This window comes from Pristiophorus japonicus, chromosome 7 (genome assembly GCF_044704955.1).
Source record: "Pristiophorus japonicus isolate sPriJap1 chromosome 7, sPriJap1.hap1, whole genome shotgun sequence".
Taxonomy (NCBI): Eukaryota; Metazoa; Chordata; class Chondrichthyes; family Pristiophoridae; genus Pristiophorus; species Pristiophorus japonicus.
In genome coordinates, this window is record NC_091983.1 from 218,526,076 (window position 1) to 218,549,167 (window position 23,092).

The window sequence follows — 23,092 nt, forward strand, 5'->3', positions numbered from 1 at the left end:
GGAGGAGAGAAGGGGAGGGGGGGGAGGAGAGAAGGGGAGGGGGGGGGAGGAGAGAAGGGGAGGGGGGGGAGGAGAGAAGGGGAGGGGGGGGAGGAGAGAAGGGGAGGGGGGGGGGAGGAGAGAAGGGGAGGGGGGGGGAGGAGAGAAGGGGAGGGGGGGGAGGAGAGAAGGGGAGGGGGGGGAGGAGAGAAGGGGAGGGGGGGGGAGGAGAGAAGGGGAGGGGGGGGAGGAGAGAAGGGGAGGGGGGGGGAGGAGAGAAGGGGAGGGGGGGGGAGGAGAGAAGGGGAGGGGGGGGAGGAGAGAAGGGGAGGGGGGGGGAGGAGAGAAGGGGAGGGGGGGGAGGAGAGAAGGGGAGGGGGGGGAGGAGAGAAGGGGAGGGGGGGGAGGAGAGAAGGGGAGGGGGGGGAGGAGAGAAGGGAGGGGGGGAGGAGAGAAGGGGAGGGGGGGGAGGAGAGAAGGGGAGGGGGGGGAGGAGAGAAGGGGAGGGGGGGGAGGAGAGAAGGGGAGGGGGGGGGAGGAGAGAAGGGGAGGGGGGGGGAGGAGAGAAGGGGAGGGGGGGGAGGAGAGAAGGGGAGGGGGGGGAGGAGAGAAGGGGAGGGGGGGGGGGAGGAGAGAAGGGGAGGGGGGGGAGGAGAGAAGGGGAGGGGGGGGGGAGGAGAGAAGGGGAGGGGGGGGGGAGGAGAGAAGGGGAGGGGGGGGGGAGGAGAGAAGGGGAGGGGGGGGGAGGAGAGAAGGGGAGGGGGGGGGAGGAGAGAAGGGGAGGGGGGGGAGGAGAGAAGGGGAGGGGGGGGGGAGGAGAGAAGGGGAGGGGGGGGGAGGAGAGAAGGGGAGGGGGGGGGAGGAGAGAAGGGGAGGGGGGGGGAGGAGAGAAGGGGAGGGGGGGGAGGAGAGGGGGGAGGAGAGAAGGGGAGGGGGGGAGGAGAGAAGGGGAGGGGGGGGAGGAGAGAAGGAGGGGGGGGAGGAGAGAAGGAGGGGGGGGGAGGAGAGAAGGAGGGGGGGGAAGGAGAGAAGGGGGGGGGGAGGAGAGAAGGAGGGGGGGAGGGTGGAGAGAAGGAGGGGGGGGGAGGAGAGAAGGAGGGGGGGGGGAGGAGAGAAGGAGGGGGGGAGGAGAGAAGGAGGGGGGGAGGAGAGAAGGAGGGGGGGGAGGAGAGAAGGAGGGGGGGGAGGAGAGAAGGAGGGGGGGAGGAGAGAAGGAGGGGGGGGAGGAGAGAAGGAGGGGGGGAGGAGAGAAGGAGGGGGGGAGGAGAGAAGGAGGGGGGGGGAGGAGAGAAGGAGGGGGGGGAGGAGAGAAGGAGGGGGGGGAGGAGAGAAGGAGGGGGGGGAGGAGAGAAGGAGGGGGGGGAGGAGAGAAGGAGGGGGGGGAGGAGAGAAGGAGGGGGGGGAGGAGAGAAGGAGGGGGGGGAGGAGAGAAGGAGGGGGGGGAGGAGAGAAGGAGGGGGGGGAGGAGAGAAGGAGGGGGGGAGGAGAGAAGGAGGGGGGGGAGGAGAGAAGGAGGGGGGGAGGAGAGAAGGAGGGGGGGGAGGAGAGAAGGAGGGGGGGGAGGAGAGAAGGAGGGGGGGGAGGAGAGAAGGAGGGGGGGAGAGAAGGAGGGGGGGGGAGGAGAGAAGGAGGGGGGGGAGGAGAGAGAGGAGGGGGGGAGGAGAGAAGGAGGGGGGAGGAGAGAAGGAGGGGGGGAGGAGAGAAGGAGGGGGGGAGGAGAGAAGGAGGGGGGAGGAGAGAAGGAGGGGGGGAGGAGAGAAGGAGGGGGGGGGAGGAGAGAAGGAGGGGGGGAGGAGAGAAGGGGAGGGAGGGATCGGAGGTCGGGTCGCCGGGGCGGGGGGAAGCGGAGGTCGGGTCCGGTCCTGGGAGCAGGAGCGCGAGTCAAGTCGGGTCGGGTCGGGAGGAAGCGGGAGGCGAGCCTCATCCACGCAGCCCCAGTGAGGCCATTGGGTCAGGGCTCGGGGCTGTGTGCTTCGGGCCCCTCCCACTGTAGCGCACATGTGCAGTAGCGCACTGACCTGGCTCCGCCCCCACAGTTCATGCTGCGCCGCGCCCAGCTCCAGAGGACCTGCAGGGAGCCGGAGAATAGATGAGTTTTTTTAGGCGCACTTTGTGGCGCGAAAAACGGGCGTCCAGGTCAGGGCTGCGCCGTCTCGGCACGGCCTGAAACTTGGGTCCCTTGTCTCAATGAATCACCTCCTCAAATCCTTTCCCTCTCTATTACTCATTTCTAATCTCACTTCCGCTCCAATGTCCATGAACATGCTGTTGCCTCCAAAGTCCATGTCCAACTCTCAAAAGTCCCTGTTCAATTCCTTTCAGTTCAGTTCCTGCACTGCTCACTGCACCAAGAAGTACAGGTGAAACTCACTCGACCTGCAAAGTCCAAGCATCAGGAACCTGAAGTTGGGAGCTTCAGCTCAGAAGATAACCTCTTGCACTATTTCCACTAGCAGTGCCTGGCCAAAGTCATATATGGCATACTTACTACAGTGCATTATCCTTCCTTGACAACTTCTGTGGCATCCAACACAGTTGACCACAACATCCTCATCCATCATCTCTCCTCTGTTCTCCAGCCCCCTGAAATGTCCTCTTGTGGTTCCATTCCCAATTGGCTCAATACAACCAGGGCAATGCCAAGAATGGCCTCTCTTCCCATAAATGCAATTGCCACTTCCACACCCCAAAGCTCTATCCTTGGCTCTCTCTTTTTTTCCAAAGCTACATAATACCTTAAAAACTATCTTGGCCCAAAAGCAACATTCAGATGGTGTGGTTTAAAGTTCCGCTAAAGAATTTGAGCATGCAATCCAGGCTGACACTTCACTCCAGTACTGAGAGAGTGTTGCATTATAGGAGGTGCCATTATTTGGATGTAATGTTAAATCAAGGCCTCGACTGCCTGCTCAGGTGGACATAAAAGATCTCATAGCACTATTCAAAGAACGAAGTTTTCTTGTATACTGGCCATCATTTATTCATCAATCGAGAACGGTAGCATAGTGGTTAAGTTACGGGACTAGTAATCCAGAGTCCTGGACATATAATTCGGAGTTCAAATACCGCCATGGCAGCTGTGGAATTTAAATTCAGGTAATGAAATAAATCTGGAATAAAATACTCGTGTCAGTAATGGTGACCATGGCCCAAAGTTTCCCCAATCCCTTTTTCCAGCACACTTACCCATGGTTCGCCGACTTTTTAACTCCAAAAACGGTGCCGAAAATGTAGCTGCTGATCCTCCTCGCCCCATGGACCGACCTAGGGTCTGGCGCGGCGTGGCAATCACAGTGGGGGGGCGGAGCTACAGCCCTGCACCGCAAACAGTGCCGACAGCGGTGCGCATGCGCAGTGGCGTCTGCACGCATGCGCAGTAGCTCCTTGCCCTCCCAGCGCGTCCCGATGCTCGCCGTCCCTATCCCGGGCCGAGTGGCCTGCTGCCTTCCTGTCCCATATCTCTCTCCCCTCTCCTCGCACCCGTGTCTCAGTTTATTATACAAACTAGTTAATGTAACGCTTTGGTAAAAGGAACACTTGTTCAATCACATGCTTTCACATGAAAAAAAATAACAGTTCCTCGGATCCGTTTTGGCTAAGATTGCTACTACAAACTAGACCGACATATTTATTTCTATTTATATTGTTCAACAAGAATGAATTGACCCACTGCTTTAGTTAGATTTTGCAGTGCCTCAAGCTAGTGTCATATAGTAGAGACAAAAGAAAGCCATAAATGCTCGAGCACCATCACCACAGCAGTTCAAGAAGGTCCACCACCATTTTCTCAGGGTAACCAGCCCGGAGGGCTCTCCTGTTGCTTGTTCGAGTCTCCCACACCTAGCGCTGACCGAAGGGCTTGCCAGTGCGGCATGCCGTGCCTCGGAGGGCTCTCCTGCTGCTTGTTGCGAGCCTCCCGCCCCTAGCCCTGGCCGAAGGGCTTGCACCGGTGCGTGCTGCTGTCGGTGAGGTAGGACTTTTTATTTTTTAGTAATTGATTTATTTTTCATTTATTATTGATGATGGTTTTTATGCTTCTTTAATGTTGTTTGTGAAGGTGTTTAGTGCTTTCTCACTTTCCTTCCTTCCTTCCTTCCCCCCCCCCCCCCCCCCCGCCATCTCTGGCTACCTATGCTGATTTCTTAATTCACCGCAAGGTTTTTCTGAGCGGACACAAGTGGCCACATACGCTGGCTAAACTTGCTTAAATGGCCAAAACAGGCGCAAGTGGCTGGTAACGCCCCCTTTTGAAAAAAAAACTTAAAAAAAAAAAAATAACTCACTTACACTGAAGCACATTAAAGTAAATGGGAGAATTGTGATTTTTAAGTTACTCCAAAAAAATCGGAGCAACTCCTGGGGAAACTTGGGCCCCATTCAACTACCGCACTATCGTAAAAACCCATCTGGTTCACTAACATCCTTTAGGGAAGGAAATCTGTTGCCCTTACCTGGTCTGGCCTATGTGTGACTCCAGAACCCACAGCAATGTGGTTGACTCTTAACTGCCCTCTGAAATGGCCTAGCAAGCCACTCGGTTGTAACAAACCGCTACAAGAAACAATAAGAATAAAACTGGACGGACCACCGGGCATCAACCTTGGAACCGGCTTAGGACACAACAATGGCACACCCAGCCAAGTCCTCCTCACTAACATCTGGGGACTTGTGCCAAAATTTGGAGAGCTGTCCCACAGACTAGGCAAGCAACAGCCTGACATAGTCATACTCACAAAATCATACCTTTAAGCCAATGTCCCAGACTCCTCCATCACCATCCCTGGGTAGGTCATGTCTGAAGTGGTGGCTCAGTGGTATACAGTGGGAGGGAGTGGCCCTGGAAGTCTCGTGGCTTCAGGTCAAACATAGGCAAGGAAGCATTCTGTCGATTACTACCTACCGCTCACCCTCAGCTGATGAATCAGTACTCCTCCATGTTAAACACCACTTGGAAGAAGCGCTGAGGGTAGCAAGAGCACAGAATATACTCTGGGTGGGGGACTTCAATGTCCATCACCAAGAGTGGCTCGGTAGCACCACTACTGACCGAGCTGGCAGAGTCCTGAAGGACATAGCTGCCAGACTGGGCCTGCAGCAGGTGGAGAGAGAACCAACACGAGGGTAAAACCTACTTAATTTTGTCCTCACCAATCTAGCAATTGCAGATGCATCTGTCCATGACAGCACTGGTAGCAGTGATCACCGCACAGTCCTTGGGGAAACAAAATCCTGTCTTCACACTGAAGCGAGCCTCCTTTGTGTTGTGCTAAATGGGATATAGTTTCAGAACAGATCTAGCAGCTCAAAACTGGGCATCCATGAGGCACTGTGGGCCATCAGCCACAGCAGAATTGTATTCCACCACAATCTGTAACCTCATATCTCTCACTCTATCATTCATCGGATGACTTGCTTCCACGAGTTCACAGATGTTTCAGTGAAGGATCCGATATTGCAGTCCTGAACTCCAATTGAGGTGGTGGAAGTTGCCTGTGCGTGGAATTTTTTTTTTTTATTAAAGTGTGGTGACCGTTGCATACCAGCCACCACACGGGTTTGACAGAGCTAGGCCTTTATCCAGTGGCAAGGGTTAACCAGGACGACTGGAGACCTGCTCTGCTGCACAGACCTAGCGCGCACACATATCGCAGTGTGGGCTGGCCCGTGCTCTCGGCTCTTCTGGGCCCCATACCCTCATTTGCCGCATCTCCGCCACGATTTCTCGCCACTCCTCCGCCACAAACATTCGCTGCACCTCTGCCACGATCCCTCACCGCTCCTCCGCCACAAAAACATTCGCCGCACCTCCGCCACAATCACCCGCTACACCAAGAATAGTCCTTTGCTCTCTTGCTGCCCGCCCCGCCCCCACCGATGCCAATGGCGTAAACAGCCGTGTGTGACAACGTGAAAATCAGTTTCCTTTTTTATAAAAAACACAATCTAAATTCCTCGGCGTTCTCCCGGTGTAAAACCCTGAAGTGGGAGCACCTCGGAGGAATTCCACCAGCCTGTACATTTTTTTAAATTCATTCATGGGGTGTGGGCGTCACTGGCAAGGCCAGCATTCATTGCCCATCCCTCATTGCTCTTGAACAACTGGGCCATTTCAGAGGGGCAGTTAAGCGTCAACCACATTGCTATGGGTCTGGAGTCACACACAGGTCATACCAGGCAAGGGTGGCAGACCCCCCTGCCATGGGCCTCCATAACAATCTGGTAGTTTCATGGTCATCGCCACTGATACCACTTGTTTTTTTAAATTCCAGATTTATTTAATGAACTGAATTCAAATTTCCCAGTGCCATAGTAGGACCCGAACTCATGTCCCTCGACCATCAATCTAGGCCTCTGGATTACCAGTCTAGCAGCATAACCACCACGCCACTGTTCCCTTAAGACAATGATTAAACAAGGGCTGCCAGTGCAGCGATTTTGATCGATTAAGTATCTGCCTACTCACCATTACCTTCAAGACAGGGGACCAACCCTGGTTCAATGAGACGTGCAGAAGAGCATGCCAGGAGCAACACCAGGCGTACCTAAAAATGAGGTACCAACCTGGGGAAGCTGCAACACAGCACTACATGCATGCTAAGCAGCACACTATAAACAGAGCTAAGTGATCTCACAATCAACGGATCAGATCAAATCTCTGCAGTCCTGCCACATCCAGTCGTCAATGGTGGTGGACAATTAAACAACTAATGGGAGCAGGAGTCTCCATGAATATCGTCATCCTCAATGATGGCGGAGCCCTGCACGCAAGTGCAAAAGACAAGGCTGAGAATTTGCAACCATCTTCAGCTAGAAGTGCCGAGTAGCTGAATATCGGCCTCCTCCTGAGGTCCCAACCATCATAGAAGCTAGTCTTCAGTCAATTCAATTCACTCCACGTGATATCAAGAAGTTGCTGAGCGCACTAGATACAGCAAAGGCTATGGGCCCTTGACAACATCCTGGCTGTCATGCTGAAGACTTGTGCTCCAGAACTAGCCACACCTCTAGCCAAGCTGTTCCAGTACAGCTAAAGCACTGGCGTCTATCCAATAATGTGGAATGCTGCCCAGGTATGTCCAGTTCACAAAAAGCAGGACAAATCCAATCTGACTAATTACTGCCCCATCAGTCTACTCTCAATCATCAGCAAAAGGATGGAAGGTGTCATTGACAGTGCTATAATGCGGCACTTACTGTCAATAACCTGCTCACTGATACGCAGTTTGGATCCCGCCAGGACCAATCGGCTCCAGACCTCATTACACCCTTGGTCCAAACGTGGACAAAAGAGCTGAATTCCAGAGGTGAGGAGAGAGTGACTGTCCTTGACACCAAGGCAGCATTTGACCGATTTTACTAGGCATCAAGGATCCCTAGTAAAACTGAAGTCAATGGGAATCGGGGGGAAAACTCTCCATTGGCTAGAGTCATACCGAGCACAAAGGATGTTGTTGTGGTTGTTGGAGGTCAATCATCACAGCCCCAGGACATCGCTGCAGGAGTTCCTCAGGGCAGTGTCCTAAGCCCAACCATCTTCAGCTGCTTCATCAATGACCTTCCCTCTATCATAAGGTCAGAAATGGGTAAAAAAACAGGATGAGGTCCTACGAGATGAATTTAGGGAGCTCGGAGCTAAATTAAAAAGTAGGACCTCAAAAGTAGGATCTCAGGATTGCTACCAGTGCCAAGTGCTAGTCAGAGTAGGAATCGCAGGAGAGCTCAGATGAATACGTGGCTTGAGGAGTAGTACACAAGGGAGGGATTCAAATTCCTGGGACATTGGAACCGGATCTGGGGGAGGTGGGACCAGCAAACCGGACGGTCTGCACCTGGGCAGGACCGGAACCAATGTCCTGGAGGGACTGTATGCTAGTGCTGTTGGGGAGGAGTTAAACTAACATGGCAGGGGGATGGGAACCTATGCAGGGAGACAGAGGGAAATAAAATGGAGGCAGAAGCAAAAGATAGAAAGGAGAATAGTAAAAGTGGAGGGCAGAGAGACCCAAGGCAAAAAACAAAAAGGTCCACATTACAGCAAAATTCTAAAGGGGCAAAGTGTGTTAAAAAGACAAGCCTGAAGGCTCGGTGCTTCAATGCGAGGAGTATTCGGAATAAGGTGGACGAATTAACTGCGCAGACAGCAGTTAACGGATATGATGTAATTGGCATCACGGAGACATGGCTCCAGGGTGACCAAGGCTGGGAACGCAACATCCAGGGCTATTCAACATTTAGGAAGGCTAGGTAGAGAGGAAAAGGAGGCGGAGTGGCGTTGCTGGTTAAAGAGGAAATTAATGCAATAGTAAGGAGGGACATTAGCCTGGATGATGTGGAATTGGTATGGGTGGAGCTGCAGAATACCAAAAGGGCAGAAATCGCTAGTGGGAGTTGTGTACAGACCACCAAACAGTAGTAGTGAGGTTGGGGACAGCATCAAACAAGAATTAAGGGATGTGTGCAATAAAGGTACAGCAGTTATCATGGGCGACTTTAATCTACATATTGATTGGGCTAACCAAACTGGTAGTAATGCGTTACAGGAGGATTTCCTGGAGTGTATTAGGGGTGGTTTTCTCGACCAGTATGTCGAGGAATCAACCAGAGAGCTGGCCATCCTAGATTGGGTGATGTGTAATAAGAAGGGACTAATTAGCAATCTTGTTGTGCGAGGCCCCTTGGGGAAGAGTGACCATAATATGGTAGAATTCTTTATTAGGATGGAGAGTGACAAAGTTAATTCGGAAACTAGGGTCCTGAACTTAAGGAAAGGTAAGTTTGACGGTATGAGGCGTGAATTGGCTAGAATAGACTGGCAAAGGATACTTAAAGGGTTGACGGTGGATAAGCAATGGCAAACATTTAAAGATCACATGGATGAACTTCAGCAATTGTACATCTCTGTCTGGAGTAAAAATAAAACGGGGAAGGTGGCTCAACCGTGGCTAATAAGGGAAATTAAGGATAGTGTTAAACCCAAGGAAGAGGCATATAAATTGGCTAGAAAAAATAACAAACCTGAGGACTGGGAGAAATTTAGAATTCAATAGGAGGACTAAGAGTTTAATTAAGAGGGGGAAAATAGAGTAGGAGAGAAAGCTTGCAGGGAACATAAAAACTGACTGCAAAAGCTTCTATAAATATGAGTAGAGTAAAAGATTAGTGAAGACAAATGTAGGTCCCTTGCAGTCGGATTCAGGTGAATTTATAATGGGGATCAAAGAAATGGCAGACCAATTGAACAAATACTTCGGTCTGTCTTCACAAAGGAAGACACGAATAACCTTCCGAATGTAAGAGGGGACAGTGGGTCCAGTGAGAAGGAGGAACTGAAGGATATCCTTATCAGGTGGGAAATTGTGTTTGGGAAATTGATGGGATTGAAGGCTGATCAATCCCCGGGGCTTGATAGTCTGCATCCCAGAGTACTTAAGGAAGTGGCCCTAGAAATAGTGGATGCATTGGTGATCATTTTCCAACAGTCTATCGACTCTGGATCAGTTCCTATGGACTGGAGGGTAGCTAATGTAACACCACTTTTTTTTTTTAAAAAGGAGGGAGAAAAACGGGTAATTATAGACCGGTTCGCCTGACATCAGTAGTGGGGAAAATGTTGGAATCAATCATTAAGGATGAAATAGCAGAGCATTTGGAAAGCAGTGACAGGATCGCTCCAAGTCAGCATGGATTTATGAAAGGGAAATCATACTTGACGAATCTTCTGGAATTTTTTTTGAGTATCTAACAAGGGAGAACCAGTGGATGTGGTGTATTTGGACTTTCAAAAGGCTTTTGACAAGGTCCCACACAAGAGATTGGCATGCAAAGTCAAAGCGCATGGTATTGGGGGTAATGCACTGACGTGGATAGAGAACTGGTTGGCAGACAGGAAGCAGAGTCAGGATAAACGGGTCCTTTTCAGAATGGCAGGTAGTGACTAGTGGAGTGCCGCAGGGCTCAGTGCTGGGACCCCAGCTCTTTACAATATACATTAATGATTTGGATGAAGGAATTGAGTGTAATATCTCCAAGTTTGCAAATGACACTAAACTGGGTGGCGGCGTGAGCTGTGAGGAGCATGCTAAGAGGCTGCAGGGTGACTTGGACAGGTTAGGTGAGTGGGCAAATGCATGGCAGATGCAGTATAATGTGGATAAATGTGAGGTTATCCATTTTGGGGGCAAAAACACGAAGGCAAAATATTATCTGAATGGTGGCAGATTAGGAAAAGGGGAGGTGCAAAGAGATCTGGGTGTCATGGTTCATCAGTCATTGAAAGTTGGCATGCAGGTACAGCAGGCGGTGAAGAAGGTAAATGATATGCTGGCTTTCATAGCTAGGGGATTTGAGTATAGGAGCAGGGAGGTCTTACTGCAGTTGTACAGGGCCTTAATAAGGCCTCACCTGGAATAGTGTGTTCAGTTTTGGTCTCCTAATTCGAGGAAGGACTTTCTTGCTATTGAGAGAGTGCAGCGAAGGTTCACTAGACTAATTCCAGGGATGGCTGGACTGTCATATGAGGAGAGACTGGATCAACTGGGCCTTTATTCACTGGAGTTTAGAAGGATGAGAGGGGAACTCATAGAAACGTATAAGATTCTGACGGAACTGGACAGGTTAGATGTGGGAAGAATGTTCCCGATGTTGGGGAAGTCCAGAACCAGGGGACACAGTCTTAGGATAAGGGATAGGCCATTTAGGACCAAGATGAGGAGAAACTTCTTCACTCAGAGTGTTGTTAACCTGTGGAATTCCCTGCTGTTGATGCCAGTTCATTGGATATATTCAACAGGGAGTTCAGTATGGCCCTTATGGCTAAAGGGATCAAGGGGTATGGAGAGAAAGCAAGAAAGGAGTACTGAGGTAAATGATCAGCCATGATCTTATTGAATGGTGGTGCAGGCTCGAAGAGCCGAATGGCCTACTCCTGCACCTATTTTCTATGTTTCTATGTTCGCTAATGATTGCAGAGTGTTCTGTTCTATTCGCAACGCCTCAGATAATGAAGCAGTCCATGCCCGCATGCAGCAAGACCTGGCCGACATTCAGGCTTAGGCTGAAAAGTGGGATGTAACATTCGCCACACAAGTGCAAGGCAATGAACATTTCCAACAAGCGAGAGTCTAACCCACCTCCCCTTGATATTCAACAGCATTACCAATGCCTAAACCCCTACCATTAACATCCTGGGGGTCATCATTGAACAGAAACTGAACTGGATCAGCCATATAAATACCGTGGCAACAAGAGCAGGTCAGAGGCTGGGTATTCTGCAGCGATTGTCTCACCTCCTGACTCCCCAAAGCCTTTCCACCATCTACAAGGCACAAGTCAGGAATGTGATGGAATATTCTCCATTTTCCTGAATGGGTGCAACTCCAACAACACTCAAGAAGCTGAACACCATCCAGGTCAAAGCAGCCCACTTGATTGGCACCCGATCCATCACCTTCAACATTCACTCCCTCCACCACCGGCGCACCGTGGCTGCAGTGTATACCATCTATAAGATGCACTGCAGCAACTCGCCACGGCTTCTTCGGCAGCACCTGCCAAACCCGCGACCTCTATGACCTAGAAGGATAAGAACAACAGCCGCATGTGAGCACCATCACCTTCAAGTTCCCCTCCAAGTTACACACCATCCTGATTTGGAAATATATCAGCGTTCATTCATTGTCGCTGGGTCAAAATCCTGGAACTCCCTCCCCAACAGCACTGTGGGAGTACCTTCACCACACGAACTGCAGCGGTTCAAAAAGGTGGCTCACAAAAAGGACAACTGAGAGATGGGCAATAAATACTGGCCTGGACAGCCATGCCCACATCCCAGAATTAATTTTAAAAAAAAATAAGCATCACCAAAATAGATTAACTGGTCATATATCTCACTGCTGCATTTGTCTACAAAACAGTGGCTACATTTCCAAAGTAATCCAAAGCATTTTGAAGTGTTGTAAATTTGGAAAATGCACAGTAAACAAGCAAGTTCATCATTTAAAGGTCATATTTTTAACCAAACCTTTGGTCAACTCTCCCATCATAGCTTGTGTCAGCATTCCCCCCACCCCCAGCCATGGAATATTTTTCTATATTAAAGGCTCTATACATGTGTAAACTGCCGCTGATTCCCACACTTCTTTTCACATGTTCAACCTTCTGATTTCACCAGCAATAATAAATTTCCCCACTAATCTATTAGATAGCACTTCATTTTGATATAATAAACTTTATAAAAATGACCCATGTTTTATTACCTTGTTTCATTTTCTTCCCAGATTGAATACAGTAGAGCTGGGTACACAGTGTGATTGTAATGGCAATTCTCTTTCTACTTTTCTCCATCTATCTTAATAAAGAATAAAGAATTTATTTACACATTTTATTCTGATTATTAAAACGGCACTATTTAATACTCAATTCATTGCATGGCATGCATCATGCCCAGAAAGCATCTGATTCTGTGGAAACACAATTCTACCCAAGTAAAATAACTTCACACCAAATATCTCACATATTTCCAAACTTTAACAACTCAGTCTTGTGACATCTTCCAAGGTTTAGCCAAGTCAAACTTACTTGCTACAATCGCACTTTCTGCTCCTGATCCTGTTTAAACTTATATGCATATGTTTTTTATATTTTAGCTGGTAAATGTTATACTTCAGTATTTAGGGAACTGGTTCCCTCCTGCTTTATGTCTCATCTCTCTCCACTGAAGCTCATTATTGCAACTATTCTGTCCAACTCCATTTTCTGCTCCTCCCATCCTCCTGAAGGTATTGGGGTATGATTTTACAGGCACTCAACCTTCTGGTACCTAACCCAAGTGGTTATTCGTCAGTGTGGGCCAGACAGTATTTTTGGATGACTATTCAGCAGTCGAGCCCCATGCTGTCCTCACCACCATCCACACACCCATATTTTCTAGCTGAGGAGGGGTGTGGTCACTTGATAGCAATTAGAGTACACAGTGCAGAAATAGGCCATTTGGCCCAACCAGTTTATGCTGGCATTTATGCTCCACGCGAGCCTCCTCCCATCCTTCCTCATCTAACTTTCAGCATAACCCTCTATTTCATAGAATGATAGAAATTTACTGCACAGAAGGAGGCCATTTGGCCCATTGTGTCTGTGCCAGCTGGAAAAGAGCTATCCAGCCTAATCCCACCTTCCAGCTCCTGGTCCGTAGCCTTGTCGGTTCAGCACATTAAGTTCATATCCAAGTGCTTTTTAAATGCGATGAGGGTTTCTGCCTCTACCACCCTTACCACCCTCTGGGTGAATAATGTTCTCCTCAATTCCCCTCTAATCCTTCTACCAATTATTTTAAATCTATGCCCCCTGGTTATTGACCTCTCTGCTGAGGGAAATAGATCCTTCCTTTCCACTCTATCTAGACCCCTCAATTTTATACACCTCAATCAGGTCTCCCCAAGCCTGATCTGTTCCAAAGAAAACAAACCCAGCCTATCCAATCTTTCCTCATAACTAAAATTCTCCAGTCCTGGTAACATCCTTGTAGATCTCCCCTGTACCCTCTCTAGTGCAATCACATCTTCCCTGTAATGTGGTGACCAGAACTGTACGCAGTACTCTAGCTGTGGCCGAACAAGTGTTTTATACAGTTCAAGCATAATCCCCCTGCTCTTGTAGTCCATGCCTTGGCTAATAAAGGAAAGTATTCCGTATGCCTTCTTAACCACCTTATCTCCCTAGCCTGCTACTTTCAGGGAATCTGTGGACATGCACTCCAAGGTCCCTTTGTTCCTCTACACTTCTCAGTATCCTACCATTTAATGTGTATTCCCTTTCCTTGTTCGCCCTCTCCAAATGGATTACCTCACACTTCTCCGGATTGAATTCCATGTGTCACTTTTCTGCCCACCTGACCAGTTCATTGATATCTTCCTGCAGCTTTCTTCTTCACTATTATAAACACAGCCAATTTTGTATCATCTGCAAACTTATTGCCTAAATTATTGATATATACTACAAAAAGCAAGGGACCTAGTACTGAGCCCTGCAGTACCCCACTGGAAACAGTCTTCCAGTCACAAAAACACCCATCGACCATTTCCTTTGTGAGGTCATCCACTTTGGTGGCAAAAACAGGAAGGCAGAATATTATCTGAATGGTGACAGATTAGTAAAAGGGGACCTGGATGTCATGGTACATCAGTCATTGAAAGTAGGCATGCAGGTACAACAGGCGGTAAAGAAAGCAAATGGCATGTTGGCCTTCATAGCGAAATAATTTGAGTATAGGAACAGGGAGGTCTTACTGCAGTTGTACAGGGCCTTGGTGAGATCACACCTTGAGTATTGTGTGCAGTTTTGGTCTCCTAATCTGAGGAAGGACATTCTTGCTATTGAGGGAGTGCAGCAAAGATTCACCAGACTGATTCCCAGGATGGCAGGACTGACATATGAAGAAAGACTGGATCGACTAAGCTTATATTCACTGGAATTTAGAAGAATGAGGGGATTTCATAGAAGCATATAACATTCTGACAGGATTGGACAGGTTAGATGCAGAAAGAATGTTCCCGATGTTGGGGAAGTCCAGAACCAGGGGTCACAGTCTAAGGATAAGGGGTAAGCCATATAGGACCGAGATGAGGAGAAACTTTTTCACCCAGAGAGTTGTGAACCTGTGGAATTCTCGACCACAGAAAGTTGTTGAGTCCAGTTCGTTGGATATATTCAAAAGGGAGTTAAATGTGGCCCTTACGGCTAAAGGGATCAGGGGGTATGGAGAGAAGGCAGGAGTGGGGTACTGAAGTTGCATGATCAGCCATGATCATATTGAATGGTGGTGCAGGCTCGAAGGGCCGAATGGCCTGCACCTGCACCTATTTTCTATGTTTCTATGTTTCCTGCCACTTAGCCAATTTTGGATCCAACTTGCCACTTTCCCTTGGATCCCGTGGGCTTTTACTTTTCTGACCAGTCTGTCATGTGGACCGTCGAAAGCCTTGCTAAAATCGATGTAGACTACATCAAACATGTTACCTCCTCAAAAAATTCAATCAAGTGACTCAGACACGACCATCACTTAACAAATCCATGCCAACTGTCCTTGTTTAATCGTGCCTTTCCAAATGAAGATTTATCCTGTCCCTCAGAATTTTCCCACCACCGAGGTTAGGCTGACTGGCCTGTAATTACTCGGTTTATCCCTTTTTAAAACAACGGTACAATGTTAGCAGTCCTCCGGCACACACCTGTAGCTAGAGAGGATTGAAAAATGATGGTCAGAGCCGCCACTATTTCCTCCCTTGCTTCTCTTCACAGCCTGAGATACATTTCATCTGGGCCTGGAGATTTATCTACTTTCAAAGAAGCTAAACCCCCTTAATATTTCCTCTCTCACTAGATTTATCTCATCTAATATTTCACATTCCTCCTGAACTACAATGTCTGCATCATCCCTCTCTTTTGTGAAGACAGATGCAAAGTATTTATTAAGAACCATACCCACGCCTTCCACCTTTACACATAGGTTACCTTTTTGATCTCTTCTATACCCTACTCTTTCTTGAGTTATCCTCTTAATCTTTATGAATAAAACATCTTTGGGTTTTTCTTGATTTTATACCAATATTTTCTTCATGCCCTCTCTTTGCTTTCCTAATTTCCTTTTTAATTTCGCCGCTGCTGCACTTCACTATTACCTTTGGTAGCAAGTTCCTCATTCTCACCATTCTCTAGATTACATAAATTAGGGTTGTAATTCCTAGATTTTAGAAGTAATATGATCAGAGTTTTCAGGATATTAAGGGGAACAGATAGGGTAGATAGAGAGAAACTATTTCCGCTGGTTGGGGATTCTAGGACTAGGGGCAGTCTAGAAATTAGAGCCAGACCTTTCAGGGGTGAAATCAGGGAACACTTCTACACACAAAGGGTGGCAGAAGTTTGGAACTCTTCCGCAAACGGCAATTGATGTGAGATCAATTGTTAATTTTAAATCGGAGATGGATAGCTTTTTGCTAACCAAAGGTGTTAAAGCAAGTCTACGGCGTTAGATCGCAGATCAGCCATGATCTCATTGAATGGCGGAACAGGCTCGAGGGGCTGAATGGTGTGCTCCTGTACCCATGTTCTGAAAGCAGTTTCTTCTGAATTCCCCATTTGATTTCTTGAAGACTAGCTTATATTGCTGGCCTCTAGTTTTGCTCTTCTTTACAAGTGGAAACACACTCTGCATCTACTCTATCAAAACCTTTCATAATTTTAAAGACCTCTATTAGGTTACCCCTCAGCCTTCTCTTTTCAAGAGAGAGAGAGAGAGAGAGAGAGAGAGAGGAAAAAAAAAGAGACCTAGGCTATTCATCCTTTCCCAATAGGTATAACCTCACTGTTCTGGTATCATCCTTGTATATCTTTTTTGCACCTTCTCCAATGCCTCTATATCCTTTTTTAAAATACGGCAACCAAAACTATACGCAGTACCCAGTGGTCGAACCAAGGTTTGAATCAAGTTTAGTATAAGTGAGCTACTTTTCAATTTTTATCCCTCTAGAAATAAACCCGAGTGCTTGGTTTGAAATGGTTATGGGCTTATTAATCTACATCACAACTTTTAGTGATTTGTGTATTTGTATTACCAGATCCCCTTTGCCCATGTACCACATTTATCACTTTCCAAGAGAGAACACTCTGGTCCACCTTCCTCTCCACAGCTCAGGAATTCAGAGGTCAACTCTAGCACCTTTAGCTGCAGTCAGCTAACTCAGCACAGACTGGGAATCAAACCAGAGACTTCCAGGTTTACATGGCATAGTTACATTGATAACAACTAAGCAGCCAAGGGAACCCCAATGTATCTGCTACTGCAGACTGCCAGGAGCTGAGATCACATTGAAGGTGAGTGAGGAGACACAGTTGAAGTCTGCTGAGCCCAACCCGCACCCACATTTCTTGTTTTATTACACATTAATTTTATTACACATCCACGATGCTGAGAATGACGTGAGTATCACGTGTAGTGAGTTGGTCTTACCGCAGGAGAAGGGTCCACAGCCAGATAAGGAATGGAAGACCAGCAGGAAGAGTAGTACAAGAAAGATAGTGCAGGGGTCCCCTGTGGTCATCCCCCTGCAAAACAGATACACTGCTTTGAGTACTGTTGGGGGGGGATGACTCATCAGGGGAGGGCAGCATCAGCCAAGTTCATGGCACTGTGGCTGGCTCTGCTGCACAGAAGGGCAGGAAAAAGATTGGGAGCGCGATAGTGATAGGGGATTCGATGGTGAGGGGAATAGATAGGCGTTTCTGCGGCCGCAACAGAGACACCAGGATGGTATGTTGCCTCCCTGGTGCAAGGGTCAAGGATGTCTCGGAGCGGGTGCAGGACATTCTGAAATGGGAGGGAGAACAGCCAGTTGTCGTGGTGCACATTGGTACCAACGATACAGGTAAAAAAAGGGATGAGGTCCTACAAAAAGAATTTAAGGAGCTAGGAGCTAAATTAAAAAGTAGGACCTCAAAAGTAGTAATCTCGGGATTGCTACCAGTGCCACGTGCTAGTCAGAGTAGGAATCGCAGGATAGCGCAGATGAATATGTGGCTTGAGCAGTGGTGCAGCAGGGAGGGATTCAAATTCCTGGGGCATTGGAACCGGTTCTGGTGGAGGTGGGACCAGTACAAACCGGACGGTCTGCACCTGGCCAGGACCGGAACCAATGTCCTAGGGGGAGTGTTGGCTAGTGCTGTTGGGGAGGAGTTAAACTAATATTGCAGGGGGATGGGAACCTATGCAGGGAGACAGAGGGAGACAAAAATGAGGCAAAAGCAAAAGACAGAAAGGAGATGAGGAAAAGTGGAGGGCAGAGAAACCCAAGGCAAAAGAACAAAAAGGGCCACTGTACAGCAAAATTCTAAAAGGACAAAGGGTGTTAAAAAAGCAAGCCTGAAGGCTTTGTGTCTTAATGCAAGGAGTATCCGCAATAAGGTGGATGAATTAACTGTGCAAATAGATGTTAACAAATATGATGTGATTGGGATTACGGAGACGTGGCTCCAGGATGATCAGGGCTGGGAACTCAACATCCAGGGGTATTCAACATTCAGGAAGGATGGAATAAAAGGAAAAGGAGGTGGGGTAGCATTGCTGGTTAAAGAGGAGATTAATGCAATAGTTAGGAAAGACATTAGCTTGGATGATGTGGAATCTATATGGGTAGAGCTGCAGAACACTAAAGGGCAAAAATCGTTAGTGGGAGTTGTGTACAGACCTCCAAACAGTAGTAGTGATGTTGGGGAGGGCATCAAACAGGAAATTAGGAGTGCATGCAATAAAGGTGCAGCAGTTATAATGGGTGACTTTAATATGCACATAGATTGGGCTAGCCAAACTGGAAGCAATACGGTGGAGGAGGATTTCCTGGAGTGCATAAGGGATGGTTTTCGAGACCAATATGTCGAGGAACCAACTAGGGGGGAGGCCATCTTAGACTGGGTGTTGTGTAATGAGAGAGGATTAATTAACAATCTCATTGTGCAAGGCCCCTTGGGGAAGAGTGACCATAATATGGTGGAATTCTGCATTAGGATGGAGAATGAAACAGTTAATTCAGAGACCATGGTCCAGAACTTAAAGAAGGGTAACTTTGAAGGTATGAGGCGTGAATTGGCTGGGATGGATTGGCAAATGATACTTAAGGGGTTGACTGTGGATGGGCAATGGCAGACATTTAGAGACCGCATGGATGAATTACAACAATTGTCCATTCCTGTCTGGCGTAAAAATAAAAAAGGGAAGGTGGCTCAACCGTGGCTATCTAGGGAAATCAGGGATAGTATTAATGCCAAGGACATGGCATACAAATTGGCCAGAAATAGCAGCGAACCTGGGGACTGGGAGAAATTTAGAACTCAGCAGAGGAGGACAAAGGGTTTGATTAGGGCAGGGAAAATGGAGTACGAGAAGAAGCTTGCAGGGAACATTAAGGCGGATTGCAAAAGTTTCTATAGGTATGTAAAGAGAAAAAGGTTAGTAAAAACAAACGTAGGTCCCCTGCAGTCAGAATCAGGGGAAGTCATAACGGGGAACAAAGAAATGGCAGACCAATTGAACAAGTACTTTGGTTCAGTATTCACTAAGGAGGACACAAACAACCTTCCGGATATAAAAGGGGTCAGAGGGTCTAGTAAGGAGGAGGAACTGAGGGAAATCTTTATTAGTCGGGAAATTGTGTTGGGGAATTTGATTGGGATTGAAGGCCGATAAATCCCCAGGGCCTGATGGACTGCATCCCAGAGTACTTAAGGAGGTGGCCTTGGAAAAAGCGGATGCATTGACAGTCATTTTCCAACATTCCATTGACTCTGGATCAGTTCCTATCGAGTGGAGGGTAGCCAATGTAACCCCACTTTTTAAAAAAGGAGAGAGAGAGAAAGCAGGGAATTATAGACCGGTCAGCCTGACCTCAGTAGTGGGTAAAATGATGGAATCAATTATTAAGGATGTCATAGCAGCGCATTTGGAAAATGGTGACATGATAGGTCCAAGTCAGCATGGATTTGTGAAAGGGAGATCATGCTTGACAAATCTTCTGGAATTTTTTGAGGATGTTTCCAGTAAAGTGGACAAAGGAGAACCAGTTGATGTGGTATATTTGGACTTTCAGAAGGTCCCACACAGGAGATTAATGTGCAAAGTTAAAGCACATGGGATTGGGGGTAGTGTGCTGACGTGGATTGAGAACTGGTTGTCAGACAGGAAGCAAAGAGTAGGAGTAAATGGGTACTTTTCAGAATGGCAGGCAGTGACTAGTGGGGTACCGCAAGGTTCTGTGCTGGGGCCCCAGCTGTTTACATTGTACATTAATGATTTAGACGAGGGGATTAAATGTAGTATCTCCAAATTTGTGGATGACACTAAGTTGGGTGGCAGTGTGAGCTGCGAGGAGGATGCTATGAGGCTGCAGAGTGACTTGGATAGGTTAGGTGAGTGGGCAAATGCGTGGCAGATGAAGTATAATGTGGATAAATGTGAGGTTATCCACTTTGGTGGTAAAAACAGAGAGACAGACTATTATCGGAATGGTGACAGATTAGGAAGGGGGAAGGTGCAGCGAGACCTGGGTGTCATGGTACATCAGTCATTGAAGGTTGGCATGCAGGTACAGCAGGCGGTTAAGAAAGCAAATGGCATGTTGGCCTTCATAGCGAGGGGATTTGAGTACAGGGGCAGGGAGGTGTTGCTACAGTTGTACAGGGCCTTGGTGAGGCCACACCTGGAGAATTGTGTACAGCTTTGGTCTCCTAACTTGAGGAAGGACATTCTTGCTATTGAGGGAGTGCAGCGAAGATTCACCGGACTGATTCCCAGGATGGTGGGACTGACCTATCAAGAAAGACTGGATCAACTGGACTTGTATTCACTAGAGTTCAGAAGAGTGAGAGGGGACCTCATAGAAATGTTTAAAATTCTGATGGGTTTGGACAGGTTAGATGCAGGAAGAATGTTCCCAATGTTGGGGAAGTCCAGAACCAGGGGTCACAGTCTAAGGATCAGGGGTAAGCCATTTAGGACCGAGATGAGGAGAAACTTCTTCACCCAGAGAGTGGTGAACCTGTGGAATTCTCTACCACAGAAAGTAGTTGAGGCCAATTCAATAAATATATTCAAAAGGGAGTTAGATGAAGTCCTTACTACTCGGGGGATCAAGGGGTATGGCGAGAAAGCAGGAAGCGGGTACTGAAGTTTCATGTTCAGCCATGAACTCATTGAATGGTGGTGCAGGCTAGAAGGGCTGAATGGCCTGCTCCTGCACCTATTTTCTATGTTTCTATTAAGATGTCGAGGTGCTTTCTCCCTCCACCCCCATCCCCAACTGTTTTATTAAGGTGAAGGGAGTTGATACCTGTAGAATTTCCTTTCCATGCTTTGAGTATTCTCAAGTCAGGAATTGCACAGTTGAGAAAAGAAAGACTTGGATTTATATAGCGCCTTTCACGACCACCAGATGTCTCAAAGTGCTTTTGGAGTGTAGTCACAGTTGTAATGTCGACAGTTACAATAAAGCTCCCTCCACTCTGCTCCAATAGTGTGCCTTTTCCCCAACCTAAAAACTCACCCCCACAATGCAGCATAATTTTTATTCCCTCACAAGGCACACTGTTTATCTCCTTGAGCAAGGCACCAACTTGCATTTATAAGGCACCTTGAAGTCCCAAAGCACTTCCGAGAAAATAATCAATCAGTGGAAGGAGAATGATTAGGGATAGTGACCTAAAGCAGTACTACAGATGTGCCTTTTGAGGAGGCTTTTGAAAGAGCACAAAGAGGACAGGAATTTAAGGAGCGGGTTCTAGAATTCGGAAGCCCAAACTAGAGCAGAGAGAAGGGGTGGATGCAAAAGCAGGTCAAAGTTGTAAGAGGGCTTGTGCAGGATCATCAGACAAAACAAGGCTACAAAAGTAGGGAGGGGCAAGGTCATGGAGGGATTTGTAGAGTAGGACAAGGATTTTGAAAGTAATTCATAACTGAAAAGGAACCAATGAAGGTAGGAAGACACGAGATGACAGTCATGTGGGGTAGGATGCAAGGGGACAAGTTGCAATTCGTGAAAGGCAGCAAGGTGGGCATTGGAGTAATTGAGTCTGGACATAATGGGCAAGTCTATCAGCAGTAATGGAGTGAAGTAGAGGTAGAGGCATGCAATGTTGTGGAGGTGAAAAGAACACAAGAACATACGAATTAGCATCAGGAGTAGACCATATATGGCCTTTCATGCCTGCTCCACCATTCAGTGAGATTATGCCGGACCTTCGACCTCACTTTCCTGTCCGATCCCCATATCCCTGATTCCCCTGAAATCCAAAAATCTATCTATCTCAGCCTGGAATATACACAACGCTTCAGCATCCACAGCCCTTGGGGTAGAGAATTCCAAAGATTCACAACCCTCAGAGTGAAAATATTCCTCCTCATCTCAATCTTAAATGGCCGACCCCTTATCCTGAGACAATGTCCCCTAGATGACGAAAGAGATCTGGTTCTGGGGACTGAGGTGGATCAAGTGGAGCAAGTGTCAGTAAGGGAACATTTAAGGAACAGTGATTATTGTATCATAAGGTTTAGATTAGCTATGGAAAAGGACAGGGAGCAATCTAGAGTAAAAATACTTAATTGAAGGAAGGCAAATTTCAGGGGGTTGAGAATGGATCTGGTCCGGGTAAATTGGAATCAAAGATTGGCAGGCAAAACTGTAATCAAACTATGGGCTGACTTTAAAGAGGACATGGTTCGGGTACAGTCGAGGTACATTTCCACGGAGGGGGGAAAATAGGGCAACTAAAGTCAGAGCTCCCTGGATGACGAAAGCGATAGAGTGTAACTGGAAGCAGAAAAAGGCATTCATGATAAATGTCAGGTTGAGAATACAAGTGAGAATCAGGCTGAATATAGAAAGTTCAGAGGGGAAGTGAAAAAGAAAAGAAGAGATGCAAAAAGAGAGTACGAGAAGAGATTGGCAGCTAACACGAAAGGGAATTCAAAAGTCTTCCATAGGCATATAAACAGTAATGGGGTAGTAAGAGGAGGGGTGGGGATGATTAGGGAACAAAAAAAGAGACCTATGCAAGGAGGTAGAGGCCATGGCTGAGGTACTAAATCAAAACATTGCATCCGCCTTTGCCAAAGTCATAGTGAAAGAGGAGATAGTGGAGATGCTGGATGAGATAAACATTGATGAAGAGGAGGTACTAGAAAGACTGGCTGTACTTAAAGTAGATATGTCACAAGAACCAGATGGGATGCATCCTAGGATGCTGAGGGAAGTTAAGGAGGAAATCACAGAAGTAGTGGCCAAATCTTCCAATCCTCTTTAAACATAGAAACATAGAAAATAGGTGCAGGAGCAGGCCATTCAGCCCTTCTAGCCTGCACCGCCATTCAACGAGTTCATGGCTGAACATGAAACTTCAGTACCCACTTCCTGCTTTCACGCCATACCCCTTGATCCCCCGAGTAGTAAGGACTTCATCTAACTCCCTTTTGAATATATTTAGTGAATTGGCCTCAACTACTTCCTGTGGTAGAGAATTCCACAGGTTCACCACTCTCTGGGTGAAGAAGTTTCTCCTTATCTCGGTCCTAAAT

General features: G+C 47.7%; 1 protein-coding gene across 1 annotated transcript in view; it reads right to left on the reverse strand.

The window, feature by feature from the left end:
- Positions 1 to 23,092, reverse strand: part of LOC139266669 (serine/threonine-protein kinase MRCK alpha-like) — a 550,926-nt gene that overhangs the window by 509,096 nt on the left and 18,738 nt on the right. Inside the window, exon 2 of the mRNA XM_070884257.1 lies at positions 12,234 to 12,325. The gene's annotated coding sequence lies outside the window, so the exon portion shown is untranslated. The remainder of the gene's footprint in view (positions 1 to 12,233; positions 12,326 to 23,092) is intronic.